The following is a 22,438-nucleotide window of genomic DNA, read 5'->3' as shown; positions in this document are numbered from 1 at the left end:
GCCTTTATTTCTTCTTTCTGAGATAAGCATGCCGTTATTGTTGTCCTCTTCTGCTTGGATGTTTTATGAATGAATAGCCTGGTAAGATATATCATAATGGAAAGAGCTTTGGTTCTCTTTGGGGCTGACCCAATTTTAAATTCTGACTCCATTATTTTCTGGGTGTGTGGCTTTAAGCAGAACATTTAATCTCTAGAAGCTTCCATTTCCCCATCTCTAACTGGTACAATAACACCCACCTTGCAGAGTTTTAGAAAACTATCAGAACCATCTTCTAGAGTAATTGCCCCAGAAAAAGTACCTACTTTGAAATATGGCCTGGATCTATGATTTTTGCTGCTCTCATATCTTTAGAAATTTTATTCAACCGCCCATGGTGAACACTGTAAGCATGCCAAGTTAATTCAAAGTTTCATTCCAAAGACAGTCACAAAGCATAAAATAAAGCTTTGTAAAATGGTCCACTAATTACTGCAGAATTTCTAAACAATATTCCAGAGTTGTTGGGAAAAACACTAATGGGCAGAGACACCAAAGGTTAATAGATTAGATTCTCAGAAACATTAGCTGTCTTGCTGCCTCTCTCTGAATTTTGTTATTCTTTATAATGAGATATATTTTTTAAGTGAAATTCACCGTCTTCTTAAATGTCTTGCTGTAATTCTATTCTCAACTTAAAAAGTCAAATAGCTTCTTTTAGGAAAACTATTCTTTTAGAAAACTAACCACTTCTCTATTTAGAATGCAGCTGTTGACATCAGTTTAACAAATGGAATGAGATGCTGCTCTAAAGGACTGTGAAAATGAAAACCCAATTGGAGATCTGTACTCTTTGGGTGGAAACACCACGATGAACTCAGACTCAAGTTTCTCATTGCAATAAAGCTGTTAGAACTTTCATCTAGTTTAATCTAATCTCAATTTTCAAAGACCACAATGGACTTTCCAGACCATATGTTCCTTTGGTTCATTTCACATCACCACTTTCATATTCATCACCAGACATGATGCCAAATATTTTTTCTACTTTTTTAGAGTAGACATAGCCAGAGAGGAATGTGGCTCTTCCTTGGCAAAAGGTTTCTGAAGTTTCTTCTAAGCCAGTTGAATTCTCAACACAAGATCTGACCTACGAGAATATAATGGAACCCAGGTGTTAGGCTAATTACTATTCAGCCATAAACGAAGAAAAGGGAAATATTAATCCATGATACAAGTTGCTGTGTCATTACAGAATCCATCTTAATGAAGTTACGACCTCACTTTGCTCAGAGGTTAACTGTATGGATGGTCCCGTATTGACCAAATGTTAATGAGTTGTGTGTGTGGCAGCAGGTAAGCAGGAGATGGCAGAAGGAAACTACTATGATAGGTACATAATTACAATGGAAGTCATGTCTCTATAATGAACAGGATTCGTATCACATCTTCTCAGTCACAGCACAATTTCTCCAGCTCTGTTTATAGTAATCGGTGGGATTATTTGACAGCAAGATGACATTTTGACTTTGGAACAAATTTTTCTCATAGAAAGCACGATTACCCACTGATGTTGTGATACGCAACTAGACACAGCCATGCTGGGCAAGTTACATTGTTTTTAAATATGCAAATTGTAGCTATTCAGTCTTTATCTGTAGTCCTTAAGATCTAAATGCCATGGTCATATGCAATGGATGCATTTTGAATTTTTTTAATTGCCTATTATTTAAGTATGAAGTTTCAAATTTTTTATTATAGGAGTATTCTAGCTGCTAAAACTAATATCTGAGGTGGGTCAGATCTCTATTGTATACAGAGACTGTGTTTCAGAGAACATTATTTGGCTTATAGTCTAACTAAACCCATTTAACCAAAAAATCCATATTATAAAGGAATTTTATTACAGTATAAAATGTAATATGCTAGAAATACGTATGAATTCTTATGAGTCCAGTTGTTTTGTTTAAACTCACTGAGGCGTTAGTAATGTGCCATATTGAACATGTGAAAAACAGAAAACCTCCTTTTGTATGCTTTCCAGGCTTTACCAAATTCAGGAAGGGAATTCATTCTCTGGAGAATGTGTGTGTGTGTGTGTGTGTGTGTGTGTGGTGTGTGTGTGCATGCACATGCATTCATATCTGTCTGCACATCACTGGCCCTTCCTCACAACCACCCTCCTTCCTCCTCAGAGTGTATTCAGGAGAAATCAGTACATTTTAACATTAAACAAAACACAATTAAATGGAGAAGTCTAAAATAAGTGATTTGCTATCTGCCATAGTCAAATAATTTAAGCATCTTCAGTGGGCTTCCCTGGTAGCTCAGACGGTAAAGAATCTTCCTGCAATGCAAGATATGCAGGAGACATGAGTTCAAGCCCTGGGTCAGGAAGATCCCCTGGAGAAGGAAATAGCAACCCACCTCATTATTCTTGCCTAGAGAATTCCACAGACAGAGAAGCCTGGCAGGTTACAGTCCATGGGTTTGCAAAGAGTCCGACACAAATACACAACTTTCACAACACAACATGAAAAATAAGATGAATGTATTTTCTTGGGACTTTTCTGGCAGTCCAGTGGATAGGAGTCTAATGCAGGGGGTGCCAGCTCAATCCCTGGTGGGGGAACTAAGATCCCACATGCCACATGGTGTGGCCAAAAATAAAGATAAATGGATTTTCCTTCTGTGGTTTAGGTGACATTTAAAATATCCTCAGAAAACACTGGAAATTTGTATTATTCTGTAACACATTACAAACATGCTGTTAGTCAAAAGCAAAAAAAATCCCACTAACTTCTTGGTATGAGAGTATCTGATTGCCAGAGACTGGAGGACTAAACTTCTGAAATATTCATCTGTAACAGGGATAATATAACTACCTCATGAGGTTTGCGCTTAGTCACTCAGTCGTATCCGATTCTTTGTGACCCCATGGACTATAGCCCTCCAGGCCCCTCTGTCCTTGGGGATTTTCCAGACAAGAATACTGGAGTGGGTTGCCATTTCCTTCTCCACCTCATGAGGTTTACTGTGATGATTTAATGAGATAAAGCAGGGGTTGATGAGCACAGTAAGGACCCTGAGTCCAATCTGGCCCACCATCTTTTTTTTTTTTAACAGCCCACAACATAAGAATGGTTTTTACATTTTTTTTAAATTGGAGTACAATTGCTTTACAATGTTGTTAGTTTCTGCTGTACAACAGAGTGAATCAACTATATGTATACATATATCCCCTCCTTGTTGAGCCTCCCTCCCAGCTCAATTTTTGCATTTTTAAATGTTTTTATCCAAAGAATAACAGTATTTCATGATGCAAAAATTGTAGAAAATTTAAATTTCAGAGTTCAACACATGAGCTGATATTGGAGCACAGAACTACTTGTTCATTTTGTATTGTCTCTGCTGTGTCCACACAACAGTAGAGCCAAATATTTGCAGCTGAGGCCTCACGGCCTGCACAGCCTGAAATGTTCACTGTGTGGCCCTCCGCAGAAGAAGCTGATTGACCTCTAAAATGAGCATGAAACTCACTTAGCACAGGGCACAATAGTAGGAGCTCAATAAATGACACTCACTGATATAAATATAGACTTGGCATATTAATAGTTATTATATAGACTAAAAATGTTTGGTTCCCCAAGTGCTGTTCATGTCTACAATATCCAGTGTAGAGTTCCAGCTCAACAGAACAGCTGGTCCACATGGGACCCCTAAAACTTTCTCCATCCCTCCCCAATACCCCAGGACTTGCCCCTACTCACGTTATGAGCTGCAGAGTGGGTGGAGGGGCAGTTTCTGTGCACCCCACCTGCGGCTTTCTATGCTGGTTTGGATCGTTGCTCAGAACCCCTCCCTCCCTCCCCCACCATCTCCACTGTGGAATGTACCTTGGAAACAGCCCTGTGACTCGCCTTGGAATGGAACATAAGCAGATGTATCATGAGCTACTACAGTCTTTGCTTTCAGAGAATTTACTCTAGACCTCAGTTACAAAGGGAGGAAAAGTAGTTAGAACCAGGAATAATCTATGAATGAACTGGTCACCTGTGAAATCCATCCCCAGTTCAAACTTTCCTCACCATTGGGGCCATTCCTGCCCATCAGATCATAACTCTGATCTCTCTCCACTGGCCAAGGTTTCCGTCTGATTAGGCCCAAGGTCAACCCCTCCAGCTCAGATGTCTGCAGCTCAAGTAGTTGCTGAGGTTTTATTTTTAGGTCTGCAAGAATACTGACATGGATAATTCACAAATAATAAGCCTCAGTTAAATGTATTCTTTCTGCCAGCTACATGGAAAAGAAAAGCTCTGGTGAAAACATAAAATGCAGTCAGCTGGGGTTACAGCTCATTTTTTGCATGGGATCAGCTTCAGAGTCTCATCTAGAATAGACTGCTCTAAATTCACACGTTTAAAAGTGAAGAAAGAAAGAAATTACATTCCTAGTCATTTCAGCAGTAAATGGTCTATAGACCCCCTTAACACTCTCTTGAGACCCCTAGGGTCACAGGCTCTAGGTAATTTAGAAGAAAAAAACTCAGATGGATGTGTTATCATTTATTGACACACTGGAGGGGGCCCACACATCACTCCAGGTAGGTTTCCTACTGGGCAGGGCATGTGCTCCTCACTAACATTTCTTAATAGCAAAAAATAAAGTATTCATGTCATTAAAGAACAGAGAATTCTGCTCAGAAACGACACTGCCTCTAAAGATTCCACACCACTAGAATTCTTGGCTCAATTAGGTAATGAAATTATCCAGATGCTTTTTACTAACACCACCTACCCTAATCAGACTTCCTTCATTCCTGGTTCATCTTTTAATAATATTTTTAACTTCTGTTGTTTTTTTTTTTAAACTTTTAATGTAAATATTCAAAGCCAATTCAAGTCCTATTTGGAAGTTACTTCTTAGGGAAGGGAGGAGCTACTTCTTTGCCAAGGGCACTTTGGTTGCTATTTTCTGTTTTCAAGAAAGGGTATATTTCCATGTCTTAGCAGTTAGACAAGCATAAATGAATAAATTAGCATTTGCCTACATTTAAATTTCATCATCTAAACTACTGGACAGCTGACTCCAATTGATTTATTATTGCTCAGAGTCACTGTTTGCCAATGGAAGCTAAATGTTATGGTAAAGGACAAACTACTAACCAAAAAAGTGATGCCTCTGTGCCCTGGTTTTGGAGCTTGGAACTCTTCCTGTGGCCTATGACTGAAAACTGGGTGATCCTGGCTTTCCTCTGCTGCAAGCCCTAATAAACCTGTATGGTAGCACAGCCCATTCTCAGCCATCTATTTGAGGGTTCAGGCTTCCATGGATTGTAAGACTAGGTTAGCCAAAGGCCAGATATGTCTGGGTATACTTTGCCAGCCCCCGAAAAAACTCAATGGCATCTCTGTTGTTTCTGAGAACAAAACCCACAATCCTTCACGTCACTCCTCCACTTTTGAGCAGCAAACCCAGCAGCCTGAATGTGCATGTGCTTTGATAGACTCTGCCCTTTCTCACCCACATGCAAATTTGTTGTTCTTCCTGGACATTCAGAAGATCATACCTCCCAGTCCTCTTGCAGTTAGATGGGGCTGTGTGAGTAGTTCTGGCCAATAAAATGTAAGAAGTGACTTGTGTCACTTGAAGGCTTAAGCAGTGAGTGACAAGACTCAGCAATCCTTCAGCCACTCTCTGCTCTCTCTCCTGTGCTGCGGGGCCAAGCTGAGTTTGTCAGACTGGTCCCAGAACCGCTGTACGAGGCAGAGCTCCACCACCCTCCCCTACAACCTGTGCCCCACCATTGGCTACTCATGCTGGATGTGCTCCTTGAGCAAGAAAGAAGGCTTTCTGGACTGGGCCCTGAGAATTGGGAGCTAATGAGTCACTGCAGCACAGCTGGCCTATCCTGACTAACAGGGTGCTAAAATAAAAGTTGCTCAATTTCAGCTCAATCCTCCCTAGCTGTTAATACGATAGCTACCACACTTGAGAACTTTATCAGTGAAGGGACATCTGTCTCAGGGGAACTTCTTTGTGTGATTCCTACATCAATGAGAAAAAAGTTTCCTTCACTTATTTCCTCACACTTAAGACTTGAGTTTAAAGGATAGATAGGATTTGTAAGGTGAAGAAGGCGAGTGAGCATGCCACACCAGAGAAACAGGATGACCATCATGGGAAATAGTATAACTCAATATGCACATTTCTTTGGTGAAAATAAAAGGTACTCAATTTCAGCTTAATCCTCCCTTCATAGTTGGGGGCAGAGGGGTTGGCATGTGAATAGTCACAAACCACAAGCATAGGTGCTCCATGGAATTACTCCTTAGAAAGAATTTCTTCCTTTCCACACTTGACTCCATCCAGCCAGGTTTCAAGGGTTTGTGTGAATGCCTACCCCCCAAAAGGGACTTGGATTAGGCCAAAAAGATCTGTTTCCCACTTGAATGGACCTATCCCTGGGCATCTACCACAAAGCTATCTGACAGTTTTGAAGGTGGAATAGAAACTTTTGAAGGTTGACAGCTTCAGTAATGGTTGGGGTGGAGGAAATGTGTTTTTGTGATGTGTGTGTATGTGGTGGTGGGCGTAAGCATATGTGTCATGAGAAACATCACTGTGATACTTGCCACTGTCTTGAGAGGAGCGATGGTGAGAAATATTGCATCACTCCTGAATTCCCTTAGGGGAAAAAAATCATATAACATTTTTTTAAATGGAAAAGTGTTAGCTTACATAGCTAAAGATAGAATTATATATAGAAAGAAATAAAACATTTTTCAGCACTTATTATGTTTCCGACACTATTCTAAGCACCTTCTATGCATTAGCTGATGGATTAGCTCATAACAACCACATGAGGTATGAGCTCTTACCATTATTTTATAAATTTCTAAAATCGAGGCATGGAGTGGTAAAGTATGTCACCAAGATCTCACGGTTTGCCAACTGGTGGAGCCAGGATTTGAACAGAGCAATCTAACTCCAAAGCCCACGCTGGTGTGAAGTTTGATACATACATACCTTGAGTTTGATTGATAGGTACAAACAATTGAGTTTCCCTTTGGTAACATCCTACCTCTGGAAATCATTCTACTTTGGCTACAGACAGCTTCTCTCCCTCAGGCAAAGGCTGAGTCCTCTACTATTTCTGCTATTTCTATCAAGCGTATATTTTGGAGGAAAAGTAAAATACTTTTTACTGTAAATGGTCTTTTTAAAAATCTTTATTATGAGCTCTTCAAATATCCAGAAAACTAGAGGAAGAGTACAGTGAACTCCTGTATGCCCATCATCACCTACCTCTTCACAATCCATTTTTCTCTCTCCAGTCCCTTTCCCCACTTGTTATGGCTTTTTTTTTTTTTTCCTTTTTTTTTCCATTCTGGCTTCTGCCTGCACCACACTGTGGAAACTCATCAAGGTTCCCAAAGACTTCCTTGAATTGCAGTCCAGGAGATGTTTTCCAAACTTTTTCAATGTCATCCTTCTGATTGACCTGAATCTCCAGACACTCCTGAGAAAATACTTCTTTTTTTTTTTTAAATGTTAAACATATTCAATTTTACTTATACAGTAATAATACTATTTGAGAAGTTTGAGAAGCTCTTTTACTTACATTATCTGTTCCAAACAAAACTCTCAAACATAGCAAAATGCGCAGCTTTGAAGCTTACACCATCAGACCAAACAGCTGCTAATGCCTCCTTGTTGGAATCAACCACAAACCCAGTCTTCCCTCCTCTTTATTCCTTGATGATTTTAACATCTGCCTCCCTGATGCTCTCTTCAGCCCTCCTCCTGATATAATTCTTGGTGATTTCAATATTCGTGTCAGTCCCTTGATCTTGATTGCTAATTTCATGGATTTCTTCCATCTGCATTTTCTTTTTTTTTTTTTTCATTTATGTATTCATTTATTTTTTTTTCATTTCATACATGATATTTTACATGTTTCAATGCCATTCTAATATATATTAATATGATAGCTACCACACTTGAGAAATGTATCTGTGCCAAGCACTTTTATACATCATTTAATCTTCAAAACAGTGTTGAGGTAGGTACTAGTATAGTCTCCATTTTCAAAAGGAGGAAACAGACTGGTAAATGTTCCTCACTTTGAGGAAATAAAGTGAGACATAGGAAGGCCAAATAAATTGACTGAGATTGCCAAAAGCTCAGCACTGGTGCCCAGTTGAATCTCAGAGACAGTTTTGGTGAAGTAGAAAAGAATAGCTTTATTGCTTTGCCAGGCAAAGGGGGACACAGGAGGCTCATGCCTCACAAAATTGTGTTCCAACCCAGGAGGATTTAATGAAGATTTTATAACAAGGATGGGGTTGCCAATAAGGATTAGGGTTCTACAGGACCTGCAGTCCCTAATCTCAGTCTCCTGAGAGACTGAGGAGTTTGGTCTCCTAATCTTGATGAGCTTCTCCAGTTCCTTTAATCTTGCCTCAGATGGCTTCTTGGCTGTTTCTCCCTTGATTAGTAATTGTTTTAATCTGCCCTTTGGAACGCGGGAATATGTCATAGAGGCTGGAGTCTTACCTACAAGAAATGGGAGACAAAAAGGCTTTCATGCCCAAGAGCCCCACAGGGTCCTGCTTGGTTTCAAGATCACACAATTAGCAATGATTAGAACATGGACTGGAAATGAGGGCTGTCTGACTCTGAAGTCCATACTGTTTCATACCATTCCGCTAGACCCTGAATCTCTCCCCTTCCTAGCTATAGGTATCACTGTCTCCTGGGGCTCTTTGTATCACTCTCATCTTCCTTTACTTTCTCCTCTATGGGCTTATCTTCTTTCTACCTTTGAAATGTTAGTGTGCCCTATGGCACCATCAAGCTCTTCTTCCTTACTTCTCTCATACTCTGTGATCTGAAGGACCTCATTCTTGCCAGTGCCACCCATATGCCAGTGACTTTCAATCTTTGATTCTAGCTCAAATATCTTGCAAAGACTCCAGTCCCAACATTCTCACTACTTATTGAACATCGCACATAGATGGGGAAACAATAGAAACAGTGAGAGACTTTATTTTGCGGGGCTCCAAAGTCACTGCAGATGGTGACTATAGACATGAAATTAAAAGATGCTTGCTCCTTGGAAGAAAAGTTTGACCAACCTAGACACCATATTGAAAAGCAGAGACATTACTTTGCCAACAAAGGTCCGTCTAATCAAAGCTATGATTTTCCCAGTAATCATGTATGGATGTGAGAGTTGGACTATAAAGAAAGCTGAGCACTGAAGAATTGATGCTTTGAACTGTGGTGCTGGAGAAGACTCTTGAGAGTCCCTTGGACTGCAAGGAGATCCAACTAGTCCATTCTAAAGGAGATCAGTCCTGGGTGTTCATTGGAAGGACTGATGCTAAAGCTGAAACTCCAATACTTTGGCCACCTCATGTGAAGAGTTGACTCATTGGAAAAGACTCTGATACTGGGAGGGATTGGGGGCAGGAGGAGAAGGGGACGACAGAGGATTAGATGGCTGGATGGCATCACCGACTCAATGGACATGAGTTGGAATAAACTCTGGGAGTTGGTGATGGACAGGGAGGCCTGGAGTGCTGCGATTCATAGGGTCGCAAAGAGTCGGACACGACTGAGTGACTGAACTGAACTGAACTTCACCCAAATGTCATGCCCTCAATTTCTGAGCTAAATGAGAAAACAACTATTTTGAGTTGCTGCTTAGGCATTTTACAGTATTAATGACCCAGAGTCTGGACATTTAGATAAGGACCTGAGTTTAGAACTCCTGTGCTAAATTCCCTCTTGCTTTTCCTGAGGCACCTTTTAAAATGACTACTTGGAGTTAAACCCACATAAGGTTAGTGACCTGCACACCAACCGCCTTATACATCATAGTTTCTCACTGCCCTGTTCACGGGCTTCCCAGATGGCACTAGTGGTAAAGAACCTGCCTGCCAATGTAAGAGACACGGGGTCAATCCCGCAGTGCAGAAGATCCCCTGGAGAAGGGCATGGCTGCCCTCTCTAGTATTCTTGCCTGGAGATTCCCATGGACAGAGGAGCCTAGCAGACTACAGTCCATGGAGTCACAAAGAGTCAGACACAACTGAAGCCACTTAGCATGCATGCATGCATCCTGTTCACATGTGAACTGGGTCAGAGGGCTGCCCTTGCCCTGGCTCACTGCCTCCCTTTCCCTGTTCCTGGTTTCTGGGATCTGTAAGAAATCTTTCAACTTCCAAAAATTAAAAATAAAATACTGGTCACAGAGAGAGAAGGAATCATAACACAGCATCCACCCAGACTTCAATCAGTAAGACTTTACAATTTATTAGGACGAACTAGATGGGGATCCCTGAATTATTAATATGAAATTTATTGTCCTAAATACAATGACATCTAAGCACTAAGCATTGGCTTATCAATGATTCCAACATTCAGGCAAATGAAAGAATTAAAATATTATTTTAAAAAATTAAAAGATTTAGTTAAGAAATCAACAACATCTATGAATATAAAATCATGTTTTTCTAAAAGATGTGACTCCAGTCCCAAAATAAATCATCAACTGTGAAACAGCCATAATACTGTTCCAACCAATGATTTTATGTTATCATAAAATCAAAAGAGAAGTAAGTACTTTTTAGGATAATAAGAAAATGTTAGCAATAAAGCATTACTAGAAAATATAGAATAGCATTCTGTTACCATGGGCTTTGTTTTTAGATCGATGATTTGATAAAAATTCATGTGTCCCTTTCTATTTAAAAAAAAAAAAGATAAAAAACCGACCACAGTAAAAAGCCTCTAGGTCCGTGCATTTTAGAAATTTTAGAAATAAAAATTTATTATCTAAAGGATGGCTACAGCCTTAGCCCATCCAAAGAGCTCCTCCTACTGTTTTTTTCAAAATATGAAAGGAGTCTGAAGAGAGGAACATTCACTAAAGAACCAGAGCATGACAAAATCAAGCAGCAAGCAAGAGCGTTCAAGCTTCTAAGTCAGAGCTACGTCTCCGATTCCTCAAGCAGAACAAGCCAGAGGCCAAACTCTGACACGGATGGAGCTCTCTGGGTTCCTCAGGGCCCTCCCTCTCCATAAGCTGCTTTGTTAAGAAACTCTGCTCACCTGCGACTTTACAGGGGCTTTCTGGCAATACTCCCTTAACTCCAAGAATGTGCCTACATGCTCAGTCATGTCCGACTCTTTGCCATCCTATGGACTGCAGCCCGCCAGGGTCCTCTGTCCCTGAGATTTTTCCCGGCAAGAATACTGGAGTGCCTCGCCATTTCCTCTTCCAAGGGATCTTCCCAACTCAGGGATCGAACCTGAGTTTCCTGCATCTCCTGCAAGCAGGCAGATTCTTTACCGATGAGCCACCGGGGCAGCCCCTAATTCAGCTCTAATAAGAAAATAGCATTGGACAGAGTTGTAGGAGATAATTTTTTAACAAAATCCCTCTTCTCATTGTCTCCAAACACTCCTTCAAGGGCAGTCTCTTTACTCTGCACACATTATCATCTTGAAGAAGAGACAAAGGTTGGATTCAGGCATAAAGCAATTATTTTTAAAATGAGTGGCCCCTAAAAACTTTCTAATTTAGAATTAATTTCTAATTCTAATTGCTTAATTCATCTCTGACATTTTTGGTGAATGGGTAGTAGATTTTGTTTTTCAGCCTAAGAACCTGAGGACACACACCTGAACCATAAAGAATACACTGTAAATTTAGAAAATCTTGAGAAGGTGAGGAACAGGGGAGGAGAAAGACTATGAATGAAGACTTTTTCTCCTTACTTGATATAATTCTACATTTTTCAAAAATGTAAAGAATTTGAAAAATAAAAATGTTTTTATGTGTAACTTCTGAAATCTTATATTTTAAAGGATCGTCTAAAATTGTTTTCTGTGATCTGCTTACCCGTCTAAGTAGTGGCCTAGTTTCTCTAACTGGTCCCTTTCGTTCAGTCATTCCACACACCAGAGCCTTAGGTCAACTGTCCCCAGACCAGGCATTGCAAGGGCTTCACAAACTGTCCTCATAACAGGCAAACATTTGCAGAGCACTGACAATGTGCCAGGTACTGTCTCAAGAACTTCATCAGAACCATTTCATTTAATCCTCACCCAAGCATGTCAGTCCTAGGATGTACTTCCTCTCAAAGGAGGAAGCAAGGCCCAGAGAGATTAAAGAAATTGCCTGAGACTATTTAGCCGACAAGGATGGAGCTGAAATTCAGACCCAAGTAATATGGCTTCAAGCCACATCCCTAATCACTACACTCTGTTACCGCCCTAAAAATGAAAACACTTACTGAACCTGGGGGACTTACAACCTAGTTGGGTAGAAATGAAGGAACCCATCACAATACTATGTGATAAATGATAAGATAAAGATATACACAAATTTAAAAAGGAAGAAAACTTGACTGAGTGTTGTGGGGAGGGGTGGGGAGAGTCAAGGAAGGTTTTGTAGAGGAAGCCCCCAGCCCAGCCAAAGGCTGTCTCACCATGGAGCTAAAGGAAGGGAGAGTGACACACACCTGCTGACATCTGCCTTTGACCAGGCACCTGGTGAGTGTTCTACATGGTCATCTCACTCTACCCCACAATAGCCCCGTGAAATATGTGGTGTTACCCCGACTTCACTAATCAAGAGACTGATAGCAAAAAGGAAAAACAACTCACCTAGAATTGGACAGTTAGCAGGTGCCAGAGCCAAGCTAGCAACTCAGGAGATGCTCGTCCCACTCCCCACTCCCCCTCCACACACACATACACACACACACACACACACACACACACAGCAGGAGAAGAAAAGGGAGGAATAGTAAGTACAGACCATGTGCAGACATACATTAACACATCCTTACACAGGGGAAACAGGCGAAGGGGGTCACCTGCACAGTGATGGATGGTACCAGACTTGTACCTACAAAGTGATCACTCCGTAATGTATGCAGATGGCAAATTATAATGGTGCACACCTGAGACATAAATCACATTTAAAATCCTGGCACAATAAATCACCATGTTCAAAGCCATGCAACTACGGACAGGACTCTCTTATAAACGGACTTGTGTCTGGAAAAGTTTGTGCAAATGTTGACATGTGGCTCCCCGTCAAGAAGGCATAAGGTGACAATTCAGACTACTGGACCTCGAGGGGCCCTTAAATCTAGAGAGAATATTATTTCTAGAGCAACTCTGGGTTTCCACAATAACGCAGGTTCTTTGAGAAGGTAAGTGTAGCCACAGAATGAAGTGTTGCCTTGTCTCCATGGCTACGTTGTCATTTCTTCAAAGACAAAGACTGAGTCTCGTCCTCTTTGTCATCCTGGCAAGGGCCTCACTCTTGTCAAGGTCACTCAGAATCTTTAAGAGACGAATCTAATGCTCATCTCTGTTCTCATCTCTCTCTCTCTCAGCAATAGGAGACACAGTGACTACTGAAGCCCATGCACTCTAGAGCCTGTACTCCACAAGGAGAGAAGCCACGGCAATGAGCAGCCCATGCGCTACAACCAGAAAGTAGCCCCTGCTCAACACAACTAGAGAAAGCCCATACACGGCAAAGAAGGCCCAGCATAGCCAAAAATAAACAAGTAAATAAATAAGATACTAGGACTTCAGCCATCATTTTCACCAGTATCCCAGCATCCAGAATGACGCCTGCCACATAATATGTGCTCAGTAGATATTCATTAGAGAAATGAATATAAATATTGAAGATAGGTTTGGGATTAACTGAAAGGTTTTGGTTAAGTGATGATTTCATGCTACAACTGGAGTTACAGGGGTTAAAAACATGAATCTCTGTTATAAACAAGTGATTACAGAGTCCCGAGTTGCCCAACTTGCTCTAACAAGTTTACATGAAATCTGGGACTGCAAGAGAGATGCTGGGAGAGATTGCAATCATTGACTCTGGATCAGCTCCTTCTCTTTTGCATTCTCAGTTTCTCAATGTAGAAAACAAGTTTAAATGATGAACTAGCCTGTTTCCTTCCGGCCCCCACAGTGCTCTTACATGAAACTCAGAGTCACCAAGGCAGACAGCCTGCTCATGGCACCAATTGGGACTAATATATGAATGATTCCATCTATATTGTCAGATATGTGTCATGTTCCCCTAGGATATGATGCAAAGTTATGTCATGAGACATACCAGATATCATATGAAAAATACCCACATGGACATTCTCTGCAATTCCTAGCTCCATTGCAAGTTCCATTTCCATTTTCAGAAATGTCCACTATTTTTAGATATTAAAGCAAATCTCATAAGGAGGATTAAGGATTAGGGGTTATCAATGTAAAGAGAAAACAATCATTCTTAATCATGACTGCATTATGTGAAAAAATTACTTCCTTTCATCGGATTTTGGTTTAAACCGTTATACTGAAATTGGCTTCTGAAAAGTTGTCTTGGGTAACTTATTTATAGTCATGATATGGAAAAACACAATTTGCCTCTAGTATCCTATTATTTCTACATTGCTCTGTCATTTGTGACCTGAATAAATAAGGCTTGGCTGGTGATTTCATAGCATGAGAGGGCACTAAGATAGGTAGGGGCAAAAATAAAAGTCTTGCCTATTCTCTCCAAGATGATGAACTTGACTCGATGGAGATGCAAGTCATGGTACTTCCAAAAGCATGGCTATCCACCGGAAGCCTTTCCACATAGAGCCCTACTTCAAGGGATGTCAGGGTGAAGTAATGCAGCTGGCTTAACTAAAGGTGATTTGAAAGGAAAAAATCATTTTTTGTTATAGGCGTCTGCATACCTCAGGACAGTTTCCAGGTCATTTTTCATCATTTCACATTTCCCTTTGTACATCTTAACCACAAATGAACATTTCCTTTCCAGCTCCTCTATGAATGGTGCAACCATGAATGAGTTTCTCCCCTGCTGGTAGTATACCACATCACGTGAGAAGGCTTTAAAAGAGTCTTAGAGAAAAGGTGCCAGAATCCTGTGAACTGTCACATCTCTAGAGAAGAAAGGCTCCTGACAACTTGCCAGCCATCAAAATTAAAATTCCTGTATTTTGTAAACTCCAAATCATTTGACCAGCCCCCTGATATAGACATCTACATCCTTCATTTGCTTTGGTTCATCTCACAAATGACATGAAGATGAGATGCACTGATGAGCTGAAATTGAGTGTGTGTGTGTGTGTGTGTGTGTGTGCTTGCGAGTGAAAAGGAGAACATCTGTTTTCCCAGGGTGTGTCAAAGATGTATGATTCTTAACAACTTCTGCTAGGATCTGCTCATAATCAAATGTTTAAATGTCTCATCCTCCAAACATCTGAGCCATACTAAATTAATGAAAGAAGATGGTAATTGTTCGCTAGGGGAATGAAACAGAATGCCACATTAAGAAATCATTGGAAACCCTGTTATCCGTTAACACTATCCTAACTCCAAAAGTTGGCAAAACAATATCATAGGAATTCAAGCTATATTTTCATTCAAACTAAAGACATTTTACCTCCTGTCTAAACTGTAAAGTGTGAAAGTGTTAGTCACTCAGTCGCGTCTGACTCTTTGCAACCCCATGGACTATAGCCCATCAGGCTCCTCTCTCCATGGACTTCTCCAGGCAAGGATACTGGAGTGGATTGCCATTTCCTTCTCCAGGGGATCTTCCCGACCCAGGGATCAAACTCGAGTCGCTGCAGCAGGCAGATTCTTTACTGTCAGAGCCACCAGGGGAAGCCCCTAAACTGTAAGGTCCTCTAAATAGGGTCTGAGTCATGTCTCTGGGTTCTAACCGAATGTCCTACAAACAGAAGGGGCTGGATACATGTTTCTTTAATATATTTTTTAAATTTATTATTGGCTGTGGTGGTCTTCACTGCTGCATGCAGGCTTTCTCTAGTTGCAGCAAGCAGGGCTACCCTCTGGTTGCAATGCAGGGCCTTCTCCTTGCGTGGCTGCTTTTATTGTGGAGCACATCCGGGCTTCAGTAGCTGCAGCACGTGGGCTCAGTAGCTGTGGTACATGGGCTTAGTTGCCCTGAGGCATGTGAGATCTTCCCCGACCAGGGATGGAACCGTGTCCCCTGCATTGGCAGGCGGATTCTCAACCACTGGGCCACTTGGGAAGCCTGAGTATGTTTTCTGATGATGATAATAGCAATGATGAACTAACTCCCCTTAATTCCTGCCATGAATAATATTGCACATATTTACTCATTAGACCCATACTTTTCAAAACATGTTCCACCTGCCTTGTAATATTGATGGTTCTAAAAATGGAGGAACAGAAAGGGCTCCTTAGATTAATTAAGATTGTGAAATCTGGGACATCCCTGGCGATCCAGTGGTTAAGACTTTGTCTTCCAATGCATGGGGTGTGAGTTTGATGCCTCCCCGGAGAACTAAGATCCCACATGCCTCGGGGCCAAAAAACCAAAATATAAAATGGAAGCAATATGGTAACAAATTCAATAAAGACTTTAAAAAATGGTCCTCATCAAAAAAAAAAAGATTATGAAACCTGAGCTGGCACAAAGTTAAAGATTTTTCCTGCCACAGAATTTCTTAAGAAACTTTATAACACATTTGTGCATTGTGAAACTCTAAAAGAGGGTCAGAGTTAGCAATATTTTCCAAAACTGTTTAATGAGGAAACCTTATGAAACTTTGAAGGGCTCCAGTGTCTTTCAGAACAAAGTTTGGGAAATGCCGCCTTAGACTAATGTTCAATGAGTACTCACTATATGCAAGAATAGTGTCCATGGAAATCCATTCTTTCTCTCAGCCTCAGTTGTTGTTTTATCTGTAAAGAAATGATAATAACATCCACCGCACAGGGTTGTCATGAAAATAAAATCAAATCTATAAAAGGTCAAGTGAAGTGAAGTGAAGTGGCTCAGTCATGTCCAACTCTTCGCAATCCCATGGACTGTAGCCTACCAGGCTCTTCCATCCATGGAATTTTCCAGGCAAGAGTACTGGAGTGGGTTGCCATTTCCTTCTCCAGAGGATCTTCCCAACCCAGGGATCTAACCTGGGTCTCCCACATTGCAGGCAGACACTTTACCGTCTGAACCACCAGGGAAGCCACCTTACAAAAGCGCAAGCCTAGCCCAAAGCAGACACATAATGAGCGCTCCTTCTCTGTCGCATAGGCAGCACGGAGGGGAAATGAAATTGTCTTGAATTTAACTAGACCTCCGTACACCTTTTAGGTGTGTCCACATGAGGACAGAACTGTGACATGTGACACATTCTCTGGTTCAGGAGCCAAGTCAGGCCAGCCATGGCCATCTCCCACGCCAACTGGGATTTTCACATCCTTCACCTGATAAACCTCCACCTGCCACTGCCTTTGTTAATTAGACCCATTATTACTCACACAATCACACACACTTGCAGAGACCCGAGCATTCAAGCCTAAACAGAAAGCTCAGTACTTTCAATTGCCAACATGGGCTAAAGTGCATTGCTGTCAAGGATCTTGGGCAAAAGAAATGTATCATTTAGGGCTGAACAGTACACTCGTACTGCCTTTAGTTTCTAATCTGTATTAGCAACACTGCATGGCAAAGTGGACTGAAATAAATATTTAAATAAAATCAAAGTACCACAAAGCACTGCAAAAAACGAGCCTTTTATGAGTCGAAATTCATCCGTGATACTCTAGCGCCCTCTACTGACTATATTTTCCAACAGCTCAGACTGCTCCGGGCGGCTTTTTTGTGTTTTGCTTTGTTTTTTCTTGAGAACATGCGATGTTTCATTTTGATTAAATTCTTTTTACACATAAATTAGTAAAAAGTGTTAGTAAAATGGTACTTATCGTAGAATCGAAATACATGGAATTATTTAAAATTATTATCTCTTAACATTACAATCCTCACCTAAAGAGGTCAGTTCAGTTCAGTCGCTCAGTCGTGTCCGACTCTTTGTGACCCCATGAATCGCAGCATGCCAGGCCTCCCTGTCCATCACCAACTCCCGGAGTTCATTCAAACTCGTGTCCATCGAGTCGGTGATGCCATCCAGCCATCTCATACCTAAAGAGGTATCTTAATCAAAAACACTTAGAGATTTCCTGTTGAGCTGTAATCATGGAGTATATATTACTGCTGTTTAAATTGTAACGTATTCCATAAAGAATTTGTGTAGGCATCCTCTTGGCACATCTATAGATTCTAATTTTTATTAATTATAGATGCAATTTTTGCCGCATTTTACATGGCCTATTGCTTTGGCTGCCAAATTTGGTAAATAAAAATATATCCCATGTACCTGCATGACATATACTGAATACTTACACTAAAAGTTACTAAATCATTGAGTAGAAAAGAATCCATTGTTTATCTGAAATTCAAATTTAATTGGGCTGCCTGTATTTACCCAAAGACCTTACCTATTTTCACATGTGCACTGAATTTCATAATTGAAATTCTTTTCTCTTGTGATACGCAGTGCTTATCCTACCATAATAATGGATAAAAGCAAAACATCTCTCTTTGTCTTCTATTTCTTCCCTTGCATTTTCTGAGATACTGAATAGGTTTTAACATATCAAAGCCTAAAGCAAAAGATTGCATTAGCAAGGTCTGCTAGGCATGACTGAAAACATTTGTTCTTTTTTTTTTAAGTTATTTAATTAGTAAATGGATTGAATGAAAAAAATTCTGAATTCCTGGATTTCTTTTATGCAGCAACAAAAAATACTGTATGAAATAAATAGAATATTTTGTTTTGCTTCATTTTCAGAATAATGAATTTGAAAATAAGGGCACCTAGATGCAACATGATTCTAAAGCAGGAAATCTCAAGCCTACACAGTAGACTCACCTGTGAAAGTTTTAAAACTGAAGCATACCCAGGTCCCACCTGCAAATTAATTAAATCAGAACCCTTGAGTTTGGAATCTCCAGGAACTTAATGGCTAAAAGCAGCTCTGGCAATTTTAATATGCAGCCAGGGTGGCCAACCACTGTCTTGAACCCATCGAGTCCCTTCAGAGAGGGCTTCTTGCCTTTGACTTGCATGTGAATCAATGCAGATTGATTTAGTAGAATCTGGGCATTTCTAATTAGCTTCCAGTTGATGAAGATGCTGCTGGGCCAAGGACCACACTTTGAGAAGCGAAATTTTAAGAGGCCACAGAAGAAAAGGGAATTTGTTTCAATATGGAACGACAGAATGTCTGTGTGAGCTGAAAATGCAGATTATTTACAACCACAACACCATGATGATAACCTCTGTAGAAACAAAAGAAGGAGGGCGGCTCAGAGAAAAACTTAATAGTTCTGCAGTAGGTTATTGTATCATCTTGAGTGATCTTCCTGTTTTCTGTCAGTCTCCCTCACTGCCCAAAAGGACTTAATATTTGCTCCCTACTTCTGCAGAAATGCGATGAGAATTTGCTATGCAATAATTGAAAGCACACAAGTTTAGGTCATATTAGAATTTAGTTCATAGTTGAGTTCCATCAGACTTTTTTTAACCATTTTCGTCTATTGAAGCAATATGCAGTCTGTGCAACCAAGTGAAGCTGATCAAATGAACCCTTGAAAGTATAATTGGTAAACCTCCTCATGAGCTTTTGAAAAATTAATCAAGACAGGTTTGGTGAACCTTGATGAGAGAGTCTCTTTAGGACCAATGATTTAGTTCCCAGTGTATTGTCATAAAGGAAAATTCCAGCAGCGAATCCCAAGGTGACCCATTCCTCTTGTTTGGGTAGAGCATAACGACTTCTTGAACACTACAAAGAATTCTGCTGGTTTAAAAATCAATTTGGTCAATATAATTAAATGAAACTGATCCTTCTGGTTCAAAAACCGTCGATTTGACTCACACGTTAACATTTTAATAAGGAAACAGCCACCATAATCTTCCAATGCCTTACAACAGAGTTCTATGGGGTGTATGGTGAGGCCACTCAAGAGGACTGTTCTCTCACTCTCTGTATATCCCCTGCTCGAACTATGCCAGCTTTCCCAACTCACATGACTAACCTTCCTACCTACTTGCCCAAGGCCCCACCTAGTGACTGTTCTTATCAAAGGGGCTGTGAGGGGCATGCGCCTCTGCTGGTTTCCCTGGGAACTAATGAGCCAACCAGATATCAATTCCCCCAATAACTGGCAATTTCCCCTCCCCACCCAGCAGGAGGAAGCCTGCGGCCAGGTCCTGCCCGCCATCTGTCTGCCGCACACAGTCAGGTCCAAATCCAGGACCCTGCTTGAGACATGTAGGCCCTCTCATCCATTAAACCACTGATGCTCTGTTGCTGATTCCAGGCTCTTTCTTAGGCCTTAAAGCTGGGCAGGTACAGACCCTGTAAGCCTGTGGGGTGCAGCCCAACAGGGTTATGCTGCAGAAAGCAGTGCATACAGTGTTGTCTTTAAAATGTCTCCAGAACTAGTCATGGAAATTAGTATTGAAATATTTCTTCTGCAAGCACTCAAAGCCAATGCCTTCACAAGGTCTTTTGCACATATTCACCAGAGAAGGCAGAGGCATTACAAATGGTGCCTCAAATTCCACTGCACAGCCGATCTCCCCCACCACCACCTGCAAAGTTACAAAACCTACCTCGAGCACACAGACATGGTCAACGATACTTTCAGTTTTATTGTATTAACTCAATTCATGGTATGTAACCTAGAGATCACCTCTTGGAATTGTCTTCTGTTTTTCTGACAAGGTGCCTCGTCTACTTTTGGTCTTTTTCCCATGTCTCCATGTCTTCTTTCTCTGAAAAAACCTGAAATGCTGGTCTTCCCTAGCTCCTAATCCTAGCCCTCTGCCCTTCCCATTTATCTCCCTTCATTCTTACAGCTTCAACTATCGGCATAAGGTGACAGCTCCATCTGTAACTCCAGCCTGGCCTCTCCTCTAAGCTCTAGATTCTTGCTGTTCAATAGGGCAGTTACTAATCACATGTGACTAAAAAATTTTAGTTAATTAAAATTAAATAAAATGTAAAATGCCATTCCTTTAAAAAAAAACTCAGTGATTTTATTTATTTTGGCTGCATCACTTAGCATGTGGGATCTTAGTCCCCCTGTTCAGTGATCAAACCCACACGCCCTGTATTGGAAGCATGCAGTCCCAACCACTGGACCGCCATTCCTCAGTCTCACTAGCCACAGTTCAATCCTGAATAACCACATACATTTCATGTATGCCACACGGATAGTGCAGGTGAAAACCATTTCATCTCACAGAAAGTTCTATTGGACTTAGATAACAGCAGCTAGTAATACATATGCCAGTCATCCTTCTAAGTCTTTTATATGTAAACAAATCTAATCCTCACCAATGTCTTATCAGTAGTCAAAATCACAGAGACAAAAAGTAGAACACTGGTTACTGGGGGGTCAGGGAGTGAAGACTGGGGAATTGTTTAAAAGACATGGAGTTTCCATTTTGCAAGATGAAACAGTGCTGGAGATGGAGGATGGTACTGGCTGTACAATATGAATGCACTTACTACCACTGAACTGTACACTTAAAAATGGCTACGATGGTACATTTTATGTGTATGGTAGCGCAATGAGAACAAACAAACAAGGTTTGTGCTAGGTACTGTTAAGACTGTGGTGAAATTAGTATGCTGTAGCTTTGGAAACGGGAATTTGGGACTCCTCATTATCAAAGATAACTAATGCCAGCAATAAGAACCCTGAAAGAGAATTCAATTAAAATGGGAGTTTTATGGTAGACATTTTCAAAAAAAGGTGTGCTTGGGATTATAGCTTGAAAAATGAAACTAATATGATGAAAATAAATTTATAATATATTTAACAACATTAAGGTTAACATTGCAATGATTTGCTCACACTTAGAACAAAGGCATTGGTAATACTGACATAAATTTTGAAAAAATTATGAATAAGTAAATGCACATTTAATTTTTTGGGTACTAGATGCACATGTACAAAATTCAAAAGGTTCAAAATCGTACACAGCAAATAGTAACATTTCCTCCCTCTCCAACATCTAGTTCACTTTCCCTGGTGGGGACTTTATTCACTGCATGCGTGCTCAGTTGTGTCTGAATCTTTGCAGCCCCGTGGGCTGTAGCCCACCAGGCTCTACTGTCCATGGGATTCTCCAGGCAAGAACACTGGAGTGGGTTGCCATTTCCTTCTCCAGGGGATCTTCCCAACCCAGGGATCAAACCCATGTCTTCTGTGTCTCCTATATTTGCAGGCAGATTCTTTACCACTGAGTCACCTGAGATAGCTCATTGTATTTACTTATAGGAATATTCTAGACACCTATATGTATATGTGTTGAATCATGAGGTTGGGAAGATCCCCTGGAGAAGGAAATGGCAACCCACTCCAGTACTCTTGCCTGGAGAATTCCCCGGACAGAGGATCTTGGTGGGATATAGTCCATGGGGTTGCAAAGAGTCAGACACTACCGAGTGACACACACACACACACACACACACACAGAGTTTCCACAGTGGCTGCACC

The 22,438-nt window shown here is 40.8% G+C and overlaps 1 long non-coding RNA gene across 2 annotated transcripts; it reads right to left on the bottom strand.

Annotated features, from left to right (window-relative positions):
• Positions 1–7,944: 7,944 nt before the first annotated feature.
• On the bottom strand, positions 7,945–20,832 carry LOC129650473 (uncharacterized). Of its 2 annotated transcripts, none has more exons than XR_008713786.1 (4): positions 18,795–20,832; positions 17,849–18,004; positions 16,703–16,764; positions 7,945–8,538 (listed from the first exon to the last, which is right to left on the bottom strand). It is a non-coding gene; the product is annotated as an uncharacterized LOC129650473 (long non-coding RNA). The 2 variants fall into 2 exon arrangements; XR_008713788.1 differs by lacking the exon at positions 18,795–20,832 and adding an exon at positions 18,361–18,684.
• Between the last annotated feature and the right edge of the window lie 1,606 nt (positions 20,833–22,438).

This window comes from Bubalus kerabau, chromosome 1 (genome assembly GCF_029407905.1).
Source record: "Bubalus kerabau isolate K-KA32 ecotype Philippines breed swamp buffalo chromosome 1, PCC_UOA_SB_1v2, whole genome shotgun sequence".
NCBI lineage: Eukaryota > Metazoa > Chordata > Mammalia > Artiodactyla > Bovidae > Bubalus > Bubalus kerabau.
This window is presented reverse-complemented; position numbering and strand designations above follow the sequence as displayed.